This window comes from Antechinus flavipes, chromosome 2 (genome assembly GCF_016432865.1).
Source record: "Antechinus flavipes isolate AdamAnt ecotype Samford, QLD, Australia chromosome 2, AdamAnt_v2, whole genome shotgun sequence".
NCBI lineage: Eukaryota > Metazoa > Chordata > Mammalia > Dasyuromorphia > Dasyuridae > Antechinus > Antechinus flavipes.
In genome coordinates, this window is record NC_067399.1 from 490,649,992 (window position 1) to 490,667,312 (window position 17,321).

General features: G+C 34.2%; 1 long non-coding RNA gene across 2 annotated transcripts in view; it reads left to right on the forward strand.

Annotated features, from left to right (window-relative positions):
* LOC127550715 (uncharacterized) overlaps positions 1 to 10,942 on the forward strand; it is a 156,065-nt gene extending 145,123 nt beyond the window's left edge. For both annotated transcript variants that reach the window (XR_007950925.1, XR_007950924.1), the window contains exon 4: positions 10,843 to 10,942. This is a non-coding gene — a long non-coding RNA (uncharacterized LOC127550715). The remainder of the gene's footprint in view (positions 1 to 10,842) is intronic.
* Positions 10,943 to 17,321: the final 6,379 nt, after the last annotated feature.

The following is a 17,321-nucleotide window of genomic DNA, read 5'->3' on the forward strand; positions in this document are numbered from 1 at the left end:
TCTTCTTCCATATCTGTTAAATACAATTTAAAATATATATTTAGATTTAACAACATCATGATAGCAACAAAACTGTCATACTTTTTCTGTGGCCCCTTTCAATCTACTTTCTACCAGTTTTTGGATATTTTTAAAATGTACTATTGGCATTCATTTATTTTTTCTTTTCTTTTTCTTGTTAAACATTATTATCACTATTCTCTCCATCCAATCCTCCCTTACTTTTGTTCCTCTGCAGCTGTCCCAAGCACATATATACAGTCAAACCAAGCCAAAAATTAATAAATACAAATTCACAATTCAATCAGTGGCAATGTCCAGTATGCTTTCTACAAGATTATATTGCCTCTCAGTAGCAAGGTTTCTAATATCTTAGAATTTACAGAAGGATAAAAGTCCTATTTTCATCAGCATCAACTGTCCCAGCCTCATTTCTGTCCATTGGACACAATAGGCCCAATTTTCCCTTATGCTCTTCTGTATGGTGGCTATGATATTATAACCACAAGGAAATGTAGAGAAGAACCAGAGCTCTTTTGTTCCATTGCTTTAAGCAAGAATTCTTCTCTTTTTTGTGTCATGGCCCCTTTTGGTAGACTAGTCAATAAATAAGCATTTATTAAGCATTTGTTATGTACCAAGCATAGTGCTAAGTCTGGTGAAAACTATAGACCTCTTCTCAGGATGTTTTTAAATGTATAAAAAAAATACATAAGATTATAAAAGAAAACAAAGGTTAGTAAAAAATAAAAATGGAATATTATTTCCCATCTAAGTTCACAGAATCCAGATATTTATCCATGTACCTCTTGGGTGGTCTGTGGAGTCCAGGTTAAGAACTCTTGGCTTAGAAATTTTCTCGTCAAAGGGCAACTGATATTATCAATAAATCTCTATGACCAGCTGTTTTATCTGTTGGACAGTGGAAGGCTTGAGTTGTGTGCTTTTCTGATGATGCATGCCATCAGAGGAAGAGTTAGACCACTCTGGCTCTCTGGGCCCCAGTGGAGTTCCCAGTCTAGCCAGAAAGCTCATGTTGCCAGCTGTCCTCCTGGCAGCCATGAAGACAGCATTATAATGAACAGACTGCTTGGAGGTCATGCTATAGCACCTGGTGGGGAGCCAGACCATTTTCTGAGGTGGATTCCAGCATCCTGGGTAGGTCCATTTGGAAGAATGAGGGAAACTAAATAAACTGTTTATAGAATAAGGATGGGAGTTGGGAGAAATAGATCCAGACATGAATGAGATGTAAAAACAGGTAGCCACAGCAAAGCTAAATGTATATAAACTGTTTTGCTTTGTTGTTATCTTGTGTCTTTATTCCAAAAAGTTTCTGGGTCTGTCCTTCTCCACTCCCCATTCTATCCAGGAATGATATCTAGAAACAGTCTAATTGCTTTTCTCTTATTCTTCCAAATGATCTTCTAGAATGATTAGACAAATCCGCAGCACCAACAATGTATTATTGATTCTGTCCTTTCTCAGAACCTCCGACATCGACTATTTCCATCTTTGGTCATTTTTTTGTGGAATTGCCAAAATGTTGAGTAATAGCCATTTCTTTAGAATTCATGTATAGCTTTGTGAGATATTTATTTCTTTTTTAAAATAGCTTTTTATTTTTCAAAATATATACAAAGATAATTTTTAACATTGATCTTTGCAAAAGCTTGTGTTCCAAATTTTTCTCCCTTCCCCTTTCCCCTCCCTTAGACAGTAAGCAATCCAAAATAAGTTAAACACAGGCAATTTTTCTAAACATAGTTCCGTATTTGTCATGCTGCACAAGAAAAATCAGATCAAAAAGGAAAAAAGACTCCCAAGAAAGAAAGAAAAACACAGGCAAAAACACAACAACAAAAGCTGAAAAATATTATGCTTTGATCTACATTGATTTTCTATAGTTCTCATTCTGGACTTCCATTATAAGTCTATTGGAATTGCCTTGAATCACCTCATTGTAGAAGAGAGCTGAATCCATTATAGTTGATCATCACATAATCTTGTTGTTGCTGTGTGCAATGTTCTCTTGGTTCTACTTCCTTCACTTAGCATTAGTTCATGTAAGTCTTTTCAGACTTTTCTGAAGTCAGCCTGCTCATCATTTCTTATGTAATAATAATATTTCATTATATTCATACACCAAAACTTATTCAGTCATTCCTCAATTACTGTGCATCTGCTCAGTTTACAATTTCTTGACATTACAAATAAGATTGCAACAAACATTTTTGCACAAATAGGTTCTTTTCCCTTTTTTATGAGAGACATTTTATTTGGAAAAAAATAACACTTATCTAAATATACAAGGTCTTCCAAAAGTCAAAGTGCAGAACATACTGAATATGTTCTTCCTATCAAGACAGCTGCCTGGATAGAGACAAGCTGCCTAGTTTCCACACAAAAATGAAATCCCTTAAAACTACAACAGACCAAGTGGAATCTATAAATCAGAAAGAAATATTAAAATAGAATAAAAATGTTGAAAAATAGAAGAAAATTACTTGATATAAAAAACAACTGAAGTGAAAAACAGTTTAAGGAGAGATAGTTTAAGAGTAATTGGACTCCCTGAAAACTATGATTAAAACACCTACATTTCAAGAAATCATAAATGAAAACCTCCAAATGTATTAGGCAAAATAAAGACAGAAGATTTATTAATCACTTCCTGAAAAAAAGACCCAAAAGAAAAGTCCCAAGAACACCATAGCCAAAACCCAGAACCCCCAGGAAAAAAATGCATCCAGAAAGAATTCAAGTATTAAGTACAGCCAAGTTCACTCCAGAGCTGGAAGCTTCCACTAAAAACCAGAAGATATCTTGTAATATAAAATTTCAAAAGGCTAAAAATCTAGGCTTACAACCACAGAGCCACTTATACCCTGCAAAGCTAAGTATAATCCCATGAAGAAAAAATGGATCTTTAATAGAATAAAGAACTTTCAAGCATTTCTGATGCAAAGACCAGAGCAGAGTAGGAACTTTGAAATATAAAAGTGTAGAGAAACTTAAAATGGTAAATTTATTTGAGCAATTTGAAAGAGCTATATAATGATATGATGCTAACATTTTAATGAGAAAAAAGACACAAGTAACTTTTTAGAATCTTGATGTATTCAATGAATATTGAGGGAGGTAGATTAAACAAAGAAAGATCCCAGGAGTAGATTGGTTCTGTTCTGAAGTTTTTAAGAGGAGAAATGGATTGTATAAAGAGAAATATGGTGGTGTAGAAAGATAACCATTTTTGTGGTATAGCAAGTACATTTATTTGCTATTTTTCATAATTGGGTGTATGAGAAGAAAATACAAATACTACAACACAACTGGGTCTATAGATTATTTTGTAGTATTAATCCACTGATTTACATGATATTTGTGGAGGGCAGACAATGAGACAATGATATGTCAGCTGCATAGACTGGGCCAGAGACTGATCCTGCAACTTGATTCTCTGTTCCCAAGACAGGTTAAGACTTCTTTGAAATAGTTTAAACAGAGAGAGAGAGAGAGAGAGAGAGAGAGAGAGAGAGAGAGAGAGAGAGAGAGAGAGAGAGAGAGAGAGAGAGAGAGAGAGAAGAAAAGGAAGGGGGAAGGAGAAAGGGAGAGAGGGAGGAAAGAGAAAGACAGAGACACAGAGAGACAGAGAGAGACAGAAACAGATTTTGCTGTTTAGAAATATTTAGAAATACACCCAACTCAATAAGTAAACGAGGAGAAATGGAAATGGTGTTGGGAAGTGGTTAGAAGGGTTGTAAAAGGGAAGATAATAAGAGGGAGAGAAGAGTCATAAACAAAAAAAAACTTGCTAATTCTTAAAAAGTCATGGGGATATAAGATGCAGAGACACATTTTTGGATATATTTATTGGCTGAATTTGCGCTGTTTGAATATGCTTATTTGTTACATGGGTTTCTTTTTCTCTCTCTGGGATTAGGTAGAGTGAGTGTGGTATTAGATGAGGCCCCCCAAAAGAGAACCATTGTAATTTTAAAAATGCATAGAAGAGAACAGAAGGAAGTTTATAAAGAAGCACAAACAGGACAGTTTTGAAAGCTACATGTAGGCTTTATCACACATACTTTTAAAAAAGAGCAAGCAGTGTGAAATGGATATTTGTGGATTAATATAGAATTCTCTTTTGTATTCTTTTTATGTTCTTTTTTATATTTATAAAAAATAAAATGAAAATATTTATATGATTTAATTTCTTAGCTTTATAATCATGTCTTATAAATTCTATTTAAGAAGGATAATGGATAGGTATGCTCAAAATTGAAGGGGCTTTGGTGAGTGTAGGTTGAACTAATTGCCTCGGTCCCATAGAGAATCCCAGAGGAGTTACCTAGAGAGTCTTCTTCCTCTCTGCAACAAAGAAACCAATTAATCTATCAACAATCATTTACAAAGTGTCTTCAATGTGCCAGGCACTTGTCCCCCCCCCCCTTTTTAGCATATAGGGAAAATCAAATATTACATATAAAAACACTTTAGATTTTTTTGGAAAATGAGCTTGTAAGGATAAAGATACACTAGTTCATATGAAGCAAAAGTGTAGGTTTTAGTGAAAAATAAATGGAAGCATTAATTCAGGGCAATTGGGTCTAGTGTGATTAAAGAGTTAATTTGAATGTGTTTTGAAAATTGTAAAATGTTATATGCATGTAAAGTACTGATATCAATCTGACTTTTCAGGCTAATTACACATTATTTCCCATCAAAGACCATAATTTCAGCCAAACAGACCTAATTGTTCCTCACATATAATGTTCCATCTCCCATCTTTGCTTTTACACATAGTATTCCCATGCTTACAATGCTTTCTTTCCTCATTTCTACGTAGCTTTTGGAGCCTTTGGCTCATGTGCACCTCCTTTCAAAGTCCTTCCCTTATTTTTTGGTGGTTCAACCTCCCTGAGACCCGTTTCCCTTATACATACTAATTTTTAAAATTAGTGTGAACATGTTCATTACCCATTTTTCTATTTCACAGTAAATTGTAAACTCTTTTAGAGTAGGGACTATTGTGCTTTTGAATTTGTGTCCCTAAAACTTAGTACTATGCTTGGCACATAATAGATGCTTGCAGATTATTTTTTTTTGCTTTTGATGGTTGTTAGGTAAAAGTTATTTTTATTTACATTTCTTTCATTATTAACAATTTGGAATGGTTTGATGGTCTTACTGTTACTTTGCAATTTGTTTTTTTGAAAATGTTGTTCTTTCCCATTGTTTAAAGGATTATATTTCTGATACATGAATGAGAGCAGCATGGTGTGCTGAAAAAAAAAAAAAGCTGATCTTTAACTCAAGAAAAGCTGAGTTTAAATCCCATTTCTTACATATACTTATTCGATGACCTTGAGGAAACTCCCTGAACTTCTCAATGTCCCTGGTAACCCTCTAAGAATATTATAGTTGGGGAAAAAACTATTGAGCTGCTCTAGGTGTCCTTTATACTGATTAAATCATAAGTCTGACTCTTATTCCTACGATGGTGGACATTTACATGGTATTTGATGATTACCAACTGCTCTGCATGCATTACCTCATAGAGCTTTATGAAAAGGAAAACATAAAATTACTTTAGGAAAACATCTTCCAATCAAATTAACTAAAGTTCACTGAGCAGCCAATATGTTCAAGGTGCTCCAGGCAATATAAGAGAGCATCAAGAACACATTCACTGTTTGAGAAGTTCTTACAATCCAATTAGGTACACAAGACATAAACACTGGAAAGGCTAATATACAATGAGGTTTTAGTAACAAGCCAAAAAAAAACATAGAAGATCAAATAAGATAGCTTACATAAAACATTTTTATAAGGCAAACCTTAAAATGCTATATACACTATTAATACTATTAAACAGATATCATTAGTCTATGACAAATCACTGGTTGAGTTATATATCTAACAATGACTATAGTTTAATTTTCTTTTATATATTTTTTCAGTTACAAATTCTCTCACTCCATCTGTCTATTTCTTCCCTACTCATTGAGAAGGCAAGAAATAAGATTCCCATTATATATATGAAGTCATGCAAAACATTTCCACATTAGTCATGTTGAAAAAAAAGAGCAAGAAAAATAAAGTTTAAAAAATGTGCTTTAATCATAGTTCATCAGTTCTCATTCTGGAGGTAGATAATATTTTTCATTATGAATCCATTGGTACAATATTGCTATTTCTGAGCACAATGTTCTTCTGGTTCTGTTTATTTCATTTTGCATCTGCTCATATAAGTCTTTCCAGATTTTTCTGAAAGTATCCTACTCATCATTTTTTATAGCATAATATTCCATCACAATTTCATATCACAACTTGCTCAGTCATTTCCTAACTGATGGATATCCCTTCAATTTCCAATTATTTTCCATAAGAGTTGCTATAAAATATTTTTGTACATATGAGCAATTTTAATTTTTTTGATCCCTTTAGGATACATATCTAGGAGTAGTATTGCTGTGTCAAAGGACATATAGTTTGGACATAGTTCCAAATTCTGTAGAATAATTGGACCAGTTCACAGTTCTATCAACAGTGCCTTAGTATAAATATCTTCCTTCGTTCCTTCATTCCTTCATTCCTTCATTCATTCTTTTGTTTGTTTGTTCTTCCCTTCTTTCTTCTAATAGTACTTTTCCAATTACACATAAAGACAATTTTCAACATTCATCTTTTGGAAGATTTTAAGTTCCAAGTTTTTCTCCTTCTTCCCTCCCCAAGATTGCAAACAATCTGATATAGATTATATATGTGAAATAATATAAAACATATTTCCATATCAGTCATGTTGTAAAAGAAGAGACAGAGCAAAAAAGAAAAAAAAAACATGAAACTCTCCCCCCACACACACACACACATACGTGAAAATAGTATCCTTCAATCTGCATTCAGACTCATCAGTTCTTTCTGTAGATGTGGCTATTATTTTCTACCATGAATCTTTTAGAATTGTTTTGGACCACTATATTGCTGAGAAGAGCTATATTAGCTGATCATTGCACAGTATTATTGTTACTGTGTACAATGTTCTCCTTGTTTTGCTCACTCAGCATCAGTTCATGTAAGTCTTTCCAGGTTTTTCTGAAATCTGCCTGTTTGTCAGTTCTTATACACAATAGTATTCCATTAAATTTTATACCACCACTTCTTTAACCATTTCCAAATTGATGGACATCCCCTCAACTTCCAACTCTTTGCCATGACAAAGACATGCTGCATAAATAGCAAAGAGAGCTGCCATAAATAGTTTTTTGTATGTATGGATATCTTTCCCCTTTCCTCCTTTTAATGATTTCTTTGAGATATAGAACAAGTAATGGTATTCCTGGATCAGAGTATATGCATGGTTTTATAGTTCTTTGGGCACAATTCCAAGTTATTCTCCAGAAGGGTTGGATTAGTTCACAACTTCACCAATTTTCCACATCTTCTTCAACATTTATCATTTTCTTTTTCTGTCATATTAGGGTGTGAGGTGTTACCTCAAAATTGGTTTAACTTGTATTCCTCCAATCAATAATGATTTCAAGTATTTTTTCATGTAACTATAATTTTGAGTTCTTCTTCTAAAAACTGCCCATTCATATCCTTTGACCATTTATCAATTGGAGAATGAGTTGTATTTTTATAAATTTCCTCAGTTTCTTATATATTTGAGAAGTAAGACTTTTATCAGAGAAACTTGATGTAAAATCTTTCCTGTTTCCTGTTTTCTAGGAGTTCAGTTTTTGCAAATTTAAATCAACAGATGTTTATTATTTATGGTCTAGGAACTGTTTTGGGAGTTGTAGGAAATAACAAACAATGATAGCTGACACTCAGGCCTACAAAATATTTTATACATACATCTTGAAGAAGGCCTCAGAGGGACTGGTATCATCCTCATTTCACACAGAGAAGTTAAGTTACTTGCCTATGGCCACACAGGTGAGATCATAATTTAAATTTGATCTCTGGGATTCTAAGAGATGGAAGAAAGTCAGAACTGGCACTGTGATAGTATGTCTCAGGCACAGTGCTAAGTGGTGGAGTCTTAAAGAAAGGCAAAACAGCCCCCCTCTCCCCCCAACACACACACACACACACACACACACACACACACACACACACACACACACTCACTCATTCACACAAACTACAGTCCTTTCTCTAAAGGTACTCAATCCAATAGTGAGAAGGGAGAACATTCCTAATAATAACAATAATAGTAATAATAATAATTGCTAATTAGGAATCAGCATAGCATAAAAATAAAGAGCTTCCCTGTGACTCAGGAAGACCCTGGGTTTAAGTTCTGCACCTGACAGATCCTGCCTGTGTGATCATAAGCAAGTTATTTCACCTCCCAATGTCCCAAGCATCTCTCTAAAACTGTAAATTTCAGTGCATACGCATGAGTACGGAAGTAGCCTCATCATGGGAATTCCTATATCTATTATATCCCCAGTCTAACAATAATAATAGTGATAATAATAATAAATTACCGACATTTGTGTAGTGCTTTAAAGTTTATAAAGTGCTTGATATTAACAGTAAAGCTTAAAACTGCACTAAGATTTTTGGGGCACAGTATCATTCCATTTGAGCCTCACTGCAGCTCTGGGATGAAGGGATTCCAGGTATCATTATCCCCATTTTATACATATGGAAAATGAATTTCAAAGAGCTTAGATGATTTGCCTAGGATCACACAGCTAATCAGCATCAGAGGCAAGATTCCTAGCATTGTAAGGTCACGTAAACCAGGAATCTGTTGAATATAATTTCAGACTTCTTAGATCTAAACCACAATGACTCCAGAAAGAGGGGTCAGTAGGGAGGCAGAGAACTTTTCCAGCTGGGGTGGTCAAGGAGAGGCTTCATGGAGGAGGTGACACAAGAGCTGGACCTTGAAACATAGGACAAATGTTGTCAGGGCATATGACAGTTTTAAGTGCTTTCATTAGGCCATTCCTCCCTAGTTGAAGTGTGTGTGTGTGTGTGTGTGTGTGTGTGTGTGTGTGTGTGTGTGTGGTGTGTGTGTGTGTGTGTGTGTGTGTGTGAGATAAGGAGGTAACTAGGTAGAAGTTGGGGTGCAGGGTTTCTGATATGTTTGTTTTAAAGCAAACCTAATTAAATTAGCATCCACGAGCTGAAAATTCAGAAACAATCTTTCATGAAGCTAATTTATCCACTTAAAATTACACTCCTGTTTGTGGGTGCGCAGTGCATACACACACACACACACACACACACACACACACACCCCACCAATAACAACAACCACCACAAACACCTTCCAACAAACACCATCAATAGCACAAAATGAAGAGTGCTGATTCTAAAAGAGTCTTTGAAGGTTTTTTGAGCTGAATGATAATCAGGAAATTTCTGTTTTCAGCTAGAGAGTGTACCCAGAGAGAAAACAAGGAGCCCTGGAGTTTTAGATGGTGCACATTTTGTAACTCTGATATGGCTGAATTTGCTTTTGATAAGGAAATTTTGAGGACATGGATGGGAGAGGCAGACAGTCATTCCTCGCACTGATCCGTCTAATAATCACAAGTGCTTCTTTCTGTTTAAAACCCAGAAGGGTAGCTGACATCTTTTATCAAAAAGACAGACAATTCTTATCCCCTGACAATTCCAGATTATGGATCCCAGGAGGCTCTCCTTACATTGGTATTTTATCGCTGGAATCACAGCGACGACGGCTGTTTATTTTCTAAACCTCCGCGTAGTTTTCAAGGTGTTGGCGGCAGGACCTGGGCTGACATTGACATGTACTGTTGTCACATTGCAAGATCTGAAGGAAAAACATGAGATAAATAAATATCCGTGTTGTCTCGGATCTCTTTTTGCCATTGTGGGTACCTGAGGCACTGGCACTCACTAATTCATAGCTCTTCTCTGGTGGGTGAGCTCTTATCTTCTTTCATCCTATGCAGGAATGGGGGATGGACCATCAGGGGAGGTGGAGAACCTCAGTCTGGCCAACTGGCATGGCATTTGGATGTGTTTTGTTTCTATTTCTTTTCTGAGAGTAACTAACTGGAATACTTTTAGGCTAGTGGGCAAGGGAGAAATCTTTTGGGCTCAAGGGTTATTTCAGGATCATAGAATTCTGAGTCAGAAGGGGCTCATTCTATTCTAAGCTCCTCATTTTACAAATAAGGAAATTGAGTTCCAAAGGGAAGACATAGTTTGACCAAATACATAATAAGGAGCAGCACCAGAATTCAAACCTCAGTCCTCTGGGGACAAATTCTATGCTCTGCTCCACCATCCTTCCTTCCACCCATCAAATTGCAGTTCTTCAGTGTGTCTGGTTTTGTTGTTGGAAGAGTGGAAAAAGTATATATACTGAAACTATATAGAGAGAAATAAACAATACCTGGGTGGCTATGGAAAAGTGATTTTTAACTCTCTGGGTTTCAGTTATCTCATATGTCAAAAGGATATTGATGCATTTCTGACTCAGAAGGCTGTTGTAAAAGTCAATTGGGAGAATGTAAAAGCTCTACAAACTCTAAAAAATTATGTAAATATTGGGGATTATTGTTATTGCTTTCTACCTTCCTCCTCTTTCCCTCCTTGCATCTCCATCCTAGTCAGTTTACTCTTCTTACTCTATTTCCTTATTCATTTCTATACCTTTGTCTTGATTCATTCAGGTCCTCTCATCTACTTATTTAAGTGTCACAATCCTTTACATCTCCTCTAGAAAACCTTCAAGACTATTCTGACTTTTGCTAATCTCTTCCTTCTTTGTACTTCATAGTACATGCATCCTTGATATCCCCAAACATAAGAACTTAACAATTTTTTTGTCTTAATTATTTTTAGAGCTATCAAGATGGTGCAATGGATAGAGTCTTGGAGTTACCTGGATCTGATTTCAAACCTTAGTTATTGGCTGTGTGACCTGGGCAAGTCAAATTATTTAAAACTATCTGCCTCCGTTTCTTCATCTGTAAAATGGAGATAGTTCCCAGGGTTGTTGTGAAGATCAAATGAGATATTTCTAAAAGCACTTTTTATACTTTAAATTGCTACATAAATGTTTATGTTGTTGTTGTTCAACAGTTTCAGTATTTTCCAATTCTTTGTGACTATATTTGGGATTTTCTTGGTAATGACAATAGAGTAGTTTGCCATTTCCTTTTCCAGCTCATTTACTAAGGCAAACAGGATTAAATGATTTATCCTGGGTCAAAAAACTAATAAATGTCTGAGGCTGTATATGAACTCATGAAGATGAGTGTGAAGGTATTGAATTGAACAAATTCAAGAGATATTGTGAAGGTAGAGATGACAAGTTTTGGCAACTGATTTGATATGTAGGTGAGAGTGAAGTAAAATGTGTTATGAAACTTCAAGGAAAGATAGTGATACTTTCTATAATAATGGGAATTTCAGAAAAAGATTGGGTTTTGAGAGAAAGATGATCAGTTCTGGTTATGTTTATATTGAGATAACTATGAAACATCCAATTTAATGTTATCTAATAGTTGGCAATGCAAGACTGTAGCTGAGAAGAGAGACTGGGGCTAAATAAAGAACTCTGGGAATCATAAATATAGAGATGATAATGGAATCAATGAGAACCAATGGGAAAAGATTACAAAATGAAAACATGTAGAGAAAATAAGAAGAGGACCCTGGAAAAAAAGCTACAGTTGGGAGAGTGATATGATATAAAAAAGAGACTGAGAAAGAGTCACCATACATGTAGGAGAATTAAGAGCATATAGAGCCATGAAAACCCCAAAATGAAGAACTATCCAGGAGAAGAGGGTAACAGATAAGGTCAAAATCTAAAAGGGAGTCAAAAAGAATGGGAACTGAGAAAAGATCATTATATTTGGCAATTAAGAGTCATTGGTAACTTTGGAGGTAGTAGTTTCAATTGAACGATGAAGTGGAAAGTGAGATTACCCAGAGTTAGAAAAGAAATAGAAACATGGATTATAGACTGCTCTCTCAAGGAGTTTAGTCATAGAGAAGAGATATAGGATAATAACAAAAATGGTAGTACTGAGTCACAGTTTTTTAAAGATGGAGATATATAGGTGTGTTTACAGCTTTATGGAAATAAACAGCAGATAGGCAGACATTTAAGATTATTGAGAAAATGGGGATGATTGAGGAAATAATCTGTTGAAGGAGATAGGAGAAAGTGAGATTAATGATACACACAGAGGGGTTGGCCTTTGTGAGAAGAACTACTTCTTTATCAGAGAATATAGTAAAGAAGGAGATAATGATAGATGATGGTTGTGAAATAAAAAGGAAGAAAAAGGGAATTTATGGAGAATATCATCTATTTTTTAGTAAGAAGCTAGGAATGAGGTAGAGTAGAATTCTTGAGGAGAAAATAAAGCTTGAAATAGCCTTGAGGGAATTGGGATTAAGATTCAGTTGTGGGGGTAGGGGGGGAGTAAAGGAATTCCTTGCTTTAGGGAAAGTTTAGTTGAATTGGAGAACATAAATTTTTAAGTAGCTCCCATTGACTATTGTGTGATTTCCTACAGTTGCATTGAGTGGTACATAAACAAGAGGTAGATGATTGGAAGATCTACATGATAGTACATGAGCAGTGATAAGACAAGGGAGCAAAAGATTCGAGAGCATCAGAGAGTATAAAATTGAATTGGTTGAATAACAGGCAGAAATTAGATACAGAGAGAAGTAAAGACTAAGTAAGGGTGATTGTCTTGATGAATTTTAGGTTATGGTGAGACCAATCAGTAGATTTAGAAGAAGTGCACAGGGAAAGATGGAATAATGGAAGGTTATAATCAGATATAAGAATTTCAGAGTTCTTGATCACAGAAGTGGGATAAACATGGATGTTGGTAAGATAGGATATGACCATTTCCATATGTATCTGTGTCAGAGTGATAGAGTAGGTCATGGACACTGACGAGATTGAAGAATCGAGAGAGTAGTGTGTTTGAAAGAATAACAACATGGGTGTTGAAATCTTATATAAGGGTATATAAGTATGAAAGGAAAATTGAGCCAGGTATTGAACTTCTAGAAAAAGGAAAGAGAGATTCTGGAGATGATACAAAATAGCCATCAGTATCTAGCCAAACAAGACTTGTTTTCTTGTTTGATAAGAACTGGCCTCCATGCTTAGAATGCCCTTCCTTTTCATCTTTACCTCTAACAATAGCTTTCCTCATGGCTTAATTCATAGGTCAATTACTACAGAAAATTTTTTCTGATGCCCATAGTTATTCATGCTCTCTTTTTCCATAAGTTATCATATTGTATCCTTCTAATATAATGTATTATATTATACATTGTCATTTTGAGAGAGGTACTTGTTTTTTATTTTGTCTTTATCTTTAGCACTTTTCACAATGCCTTGCATATAGTAGGTGTTTAACAAGGTGCTTATCAGATTGAATTGGGTTGAAATGGCATTATCTGCTCAGCCTTGTTATGATATAACAATTAAAAATGTCTTTTATAGATTCATTATGTAAATTGCTTTATATATTGAACTAAAATTCAAATTGAGATTTTTCAAGGTACTCTACAATTTGACCCCACCTTACCTGTACAACTATTTCCCATGGTCTTGCCCACTTGAATAAATAGGATGAAATCAACTTCTCTTGGAGACTACAAGTTACAAAGATTTAGCAGTCAACTCTCTGTTGAGGAAAATGTGATGATATAGATTTAGGTTGATAGAAATTCTAAACCTATTACTGGCATGTGGCAAGACTGTGGGAGTGAAATTTGGATAAGCACTTTGTGTTCAAATTGAAAAAAATTGCTTCGTCTACAGATTCTCATATTGGACCTGAGTGCTTTTTACAGACTTGAATTGTATTGAATTGGTTAAATAACAGGTAGAAATTGGAAACAGCGAGAAATAAAGCCAAAGTAGGGGTGATGGTCTGCAAGATTTTTGAGTGATGGATGCATTATAGATCATGGTAAGATCAGATAATTGTTTTGGGAGAAGTGCTTAGGAAGAGATGGAATGATGGGAGGTTATTATCAAATATAAGACTTTCAGAGTAACTCAGAAAGTTAGAATTTCAAAAATTAAATTCCAAAATAGACAATAAAATGCTGTTTGAATTCAGTTTTGGATTTAAACATCCACTGGAGAAAATGACTCATATCGTGAATTTTCCTTATAGGATAGTGAGAAAAACAAAATGAGTCACTCTGCCACTGAGTAACAAAGTATAGAAGGAAAGGAAAATCTTGGAGAAAGTTTAGGCTTTCAATTTCAGAAAAAGAAGAAGACACAGAAGATTGTTAGTCAATATGTCATAAACTGAACAGAGGCAGAAATTTAGACTGGGTGAACCCCTGAGGTATCTCTAATATGTATTTTCAAGTAGATATTTGGGATTTGGCCCTGTTAAACAGGCAAAATTGTTAAGATATAAGAGAAAATGATACATATGTAATAAAAAAATTTTTAAACAAATACAAAATGAGAAAAAGAACATTTCCATATATATAGCAGAATATAGGGGATTTAATATAAATCTGTAAATATTCATTTCAGACTTTACATAATAAATATTTACATTATTCTCAAAGCTACACAGCCTTTCTATACTTTCTTCTAAGTTTTGTTTTGTTCTCTTGTGCATTTTAAATTTTATTTCTCCTTCCCCACTCTGCCTTAATTAAGGCTACAATTAAACATTAATATATATATGTACATATGGACACACACACACACATACACATGTTGTGGCCTGCTTTCTAGATCCCCCACATCAGGGTGATTAAGATATCCCTTCCTAGTGGAAAAGTGATGAGGAGAGATTCCTGAGGATGGTAGAAAAATGGAGTCCATTTATTTCAAGGACTTTCCCCTTTATATAATGTAACATAAACAACATTGAGCACATGGGACCACATAAACAACTTGCTATTGTATGTAGATTGCCCCCTGATATCACTGTTCCACCTGGTATCACTCTGCTTCAATCTCAACACAAGTTGTCATTGCTCCCTGACTTCTCAAGAAGGTTTAGGGGAGATGAGGAGTTGAATCAGACATTGTTAGCAGATTCCCTCTGGGCTGAAGGGTCCTATACCTCACTCAGAGTCCCCTCACTGTTTGTGCCCTCTACATACACATATATACACATACATATATAGATATAAGATCATCTTATGTATATTTCTACATGTCAATTATTACTCTGTAGGTAGATAGCATCTTCCAAGACTTTATAGCTCATAATTTCTTATAGCATAGTAGTATTTCATCACATATAATTTGTTAAGCCATTCCCCCAATTAAAGGGGATCTATCATTTTTAGCTAATCTGATAGGTGTAAGATAATTTAAAGTTTTTCAAATTTGCATTTGTCAGATACAAGGTTACCAAATTTATTTGCTACTGTAAATTATAATTCTATTCTGTTCCATTGATCTATTTTTCCATTTCTTAGCTAGTACTAAGTAGTTTTGATAATTACTCCTTTATAATACAGTTTAAGAACTGGTACTGCTACCCCTCCTTCCTTTATACTCTACTGCCCCCCCATTTCCCTTGATATTCTTGATTTTTTGTTCTTCCACATTAATTTTGTTATTACTTTTCTAATTTGTAAAAAATTTTCTGTAATTTAATTGGGATGGCACTGAATATATAAATTGGTTCAAATAAAATAGTCATTTTTATTATGTTGTTCCTGTTTATTCATGAACAATGAATATTTCTCCAATTATTTAAATCTGATTTTATTTGTATAATTTTGTTTATATAATTCTTGGATTTGTTTTGGCAGGTATTCTCCCAGGTACTAGAGTTATTTTAAATGGGATATCTCTTACTATCTCTTCTTGCAGGGTTTTGTTTGTGATTTATAGGAATGCCAATGATTTATATGGATTTACTTTATATCTTGATATTTTGCTAAAGTTACTCATTGTATCAACTAAATTTTTAGTTGGATTTTGGGGATTTTCCAAGTATATTTTCATATAATTTGAAAAAAAGATATAATTTTGTTATCTCATTCCTATTATGATTCTATTTCTTTTTTCTTATTGCTATTAATTGAATTTTCAATACAATTTTGAATAGTATTGGTGGTGGTGGACATCCTTGTTTCATGCTAGATCTTTCTGGAAAGATCTAGCTTCTAGCTTCTAGCTTACCTCCATTATAAATAATGTTCCATGATAGTTTTAGATAAATGGTTTTTAAAAATCAATTTAAGGAAAAATCCATTAATACATACACTTTCAAGTATTTTTAATAGCAGTAATCATTGTCTTTTGTGAAAAGCTGCATCTATTAATAGAATCATGATTTTAAAATTTTTGCTGTTGATGTAATCAATTATATTAATAAAATTTCTTTATGTTAAACTATGCCTACATTCCTGGTATAAATTTCACTTGATCATAATGTATACACTTTGTTATATGTTATTGTAATCTTTTAGCTAGTATTTTTTTAGGATCTTTGCATTCATAATCATTAATAAAACTGATCTATAATTTTCTTTCTGCTTTTACTCTTCCTAGTTTAGTTATCAATATTATATTTGTTTCATAAAAGGAATTTGCGGGGCAACAGTGTGGAAGAGTATATAGACTACCAACCCTGGTGTCAAGAAGACTTGAGTTCAAATTTGACCTCAAACAATTGACATTTACTAGCTGTATGATCCTGGAGGCAAGTCTCTTAATCCCAATTACCACACTTAAACAAACAAATAAATAAAAGGAATTTGGTAGGATCCCTTTTTGCCTATTATTCTATATAATTTATTTTAAAAAATAATGTATTTGATATTTAGTATGGAAATATTTTATGCTTCAAATAATTTAATATCATTGATCTTTAAATGTTTGATAGATTATATGTAGTTTTGGAAAACTGCCTGTTCATATTTTTTAATAAAATTGTTTTTTAAATAGCCCCATTTGACTTGTGTGTGGAATTAACCTTGGAAGGGATGTTACATGAGAAAACAGAACAACTAGCAAAACCAGTTTTTTTTAAAAGCCCATAAGTTGTGCCTCACATACCTGAATTTCTGCTAAGCAAAGTCTAGCCCTTGAAAGTTACTTTGTTTTTAGATGATCCTTGGAATCCAGACATTCATCTCCTATGACTCAGCCCATCTACAACAAAGTCCTTTGGGTCTCTTACTATCTGGCTCCCATGATAACTTACCTGTAGTATGTTTCCTCACACTTTGGCTCTCTGAGCTTGAATTCAGAGAGTTCATGTTGCCTTTCCCAGACAACATATTTATTTCTTTAAACATAATTAATTTTAGTGTATTATTCAAAGTCTTAACTGAGAGAAATGACT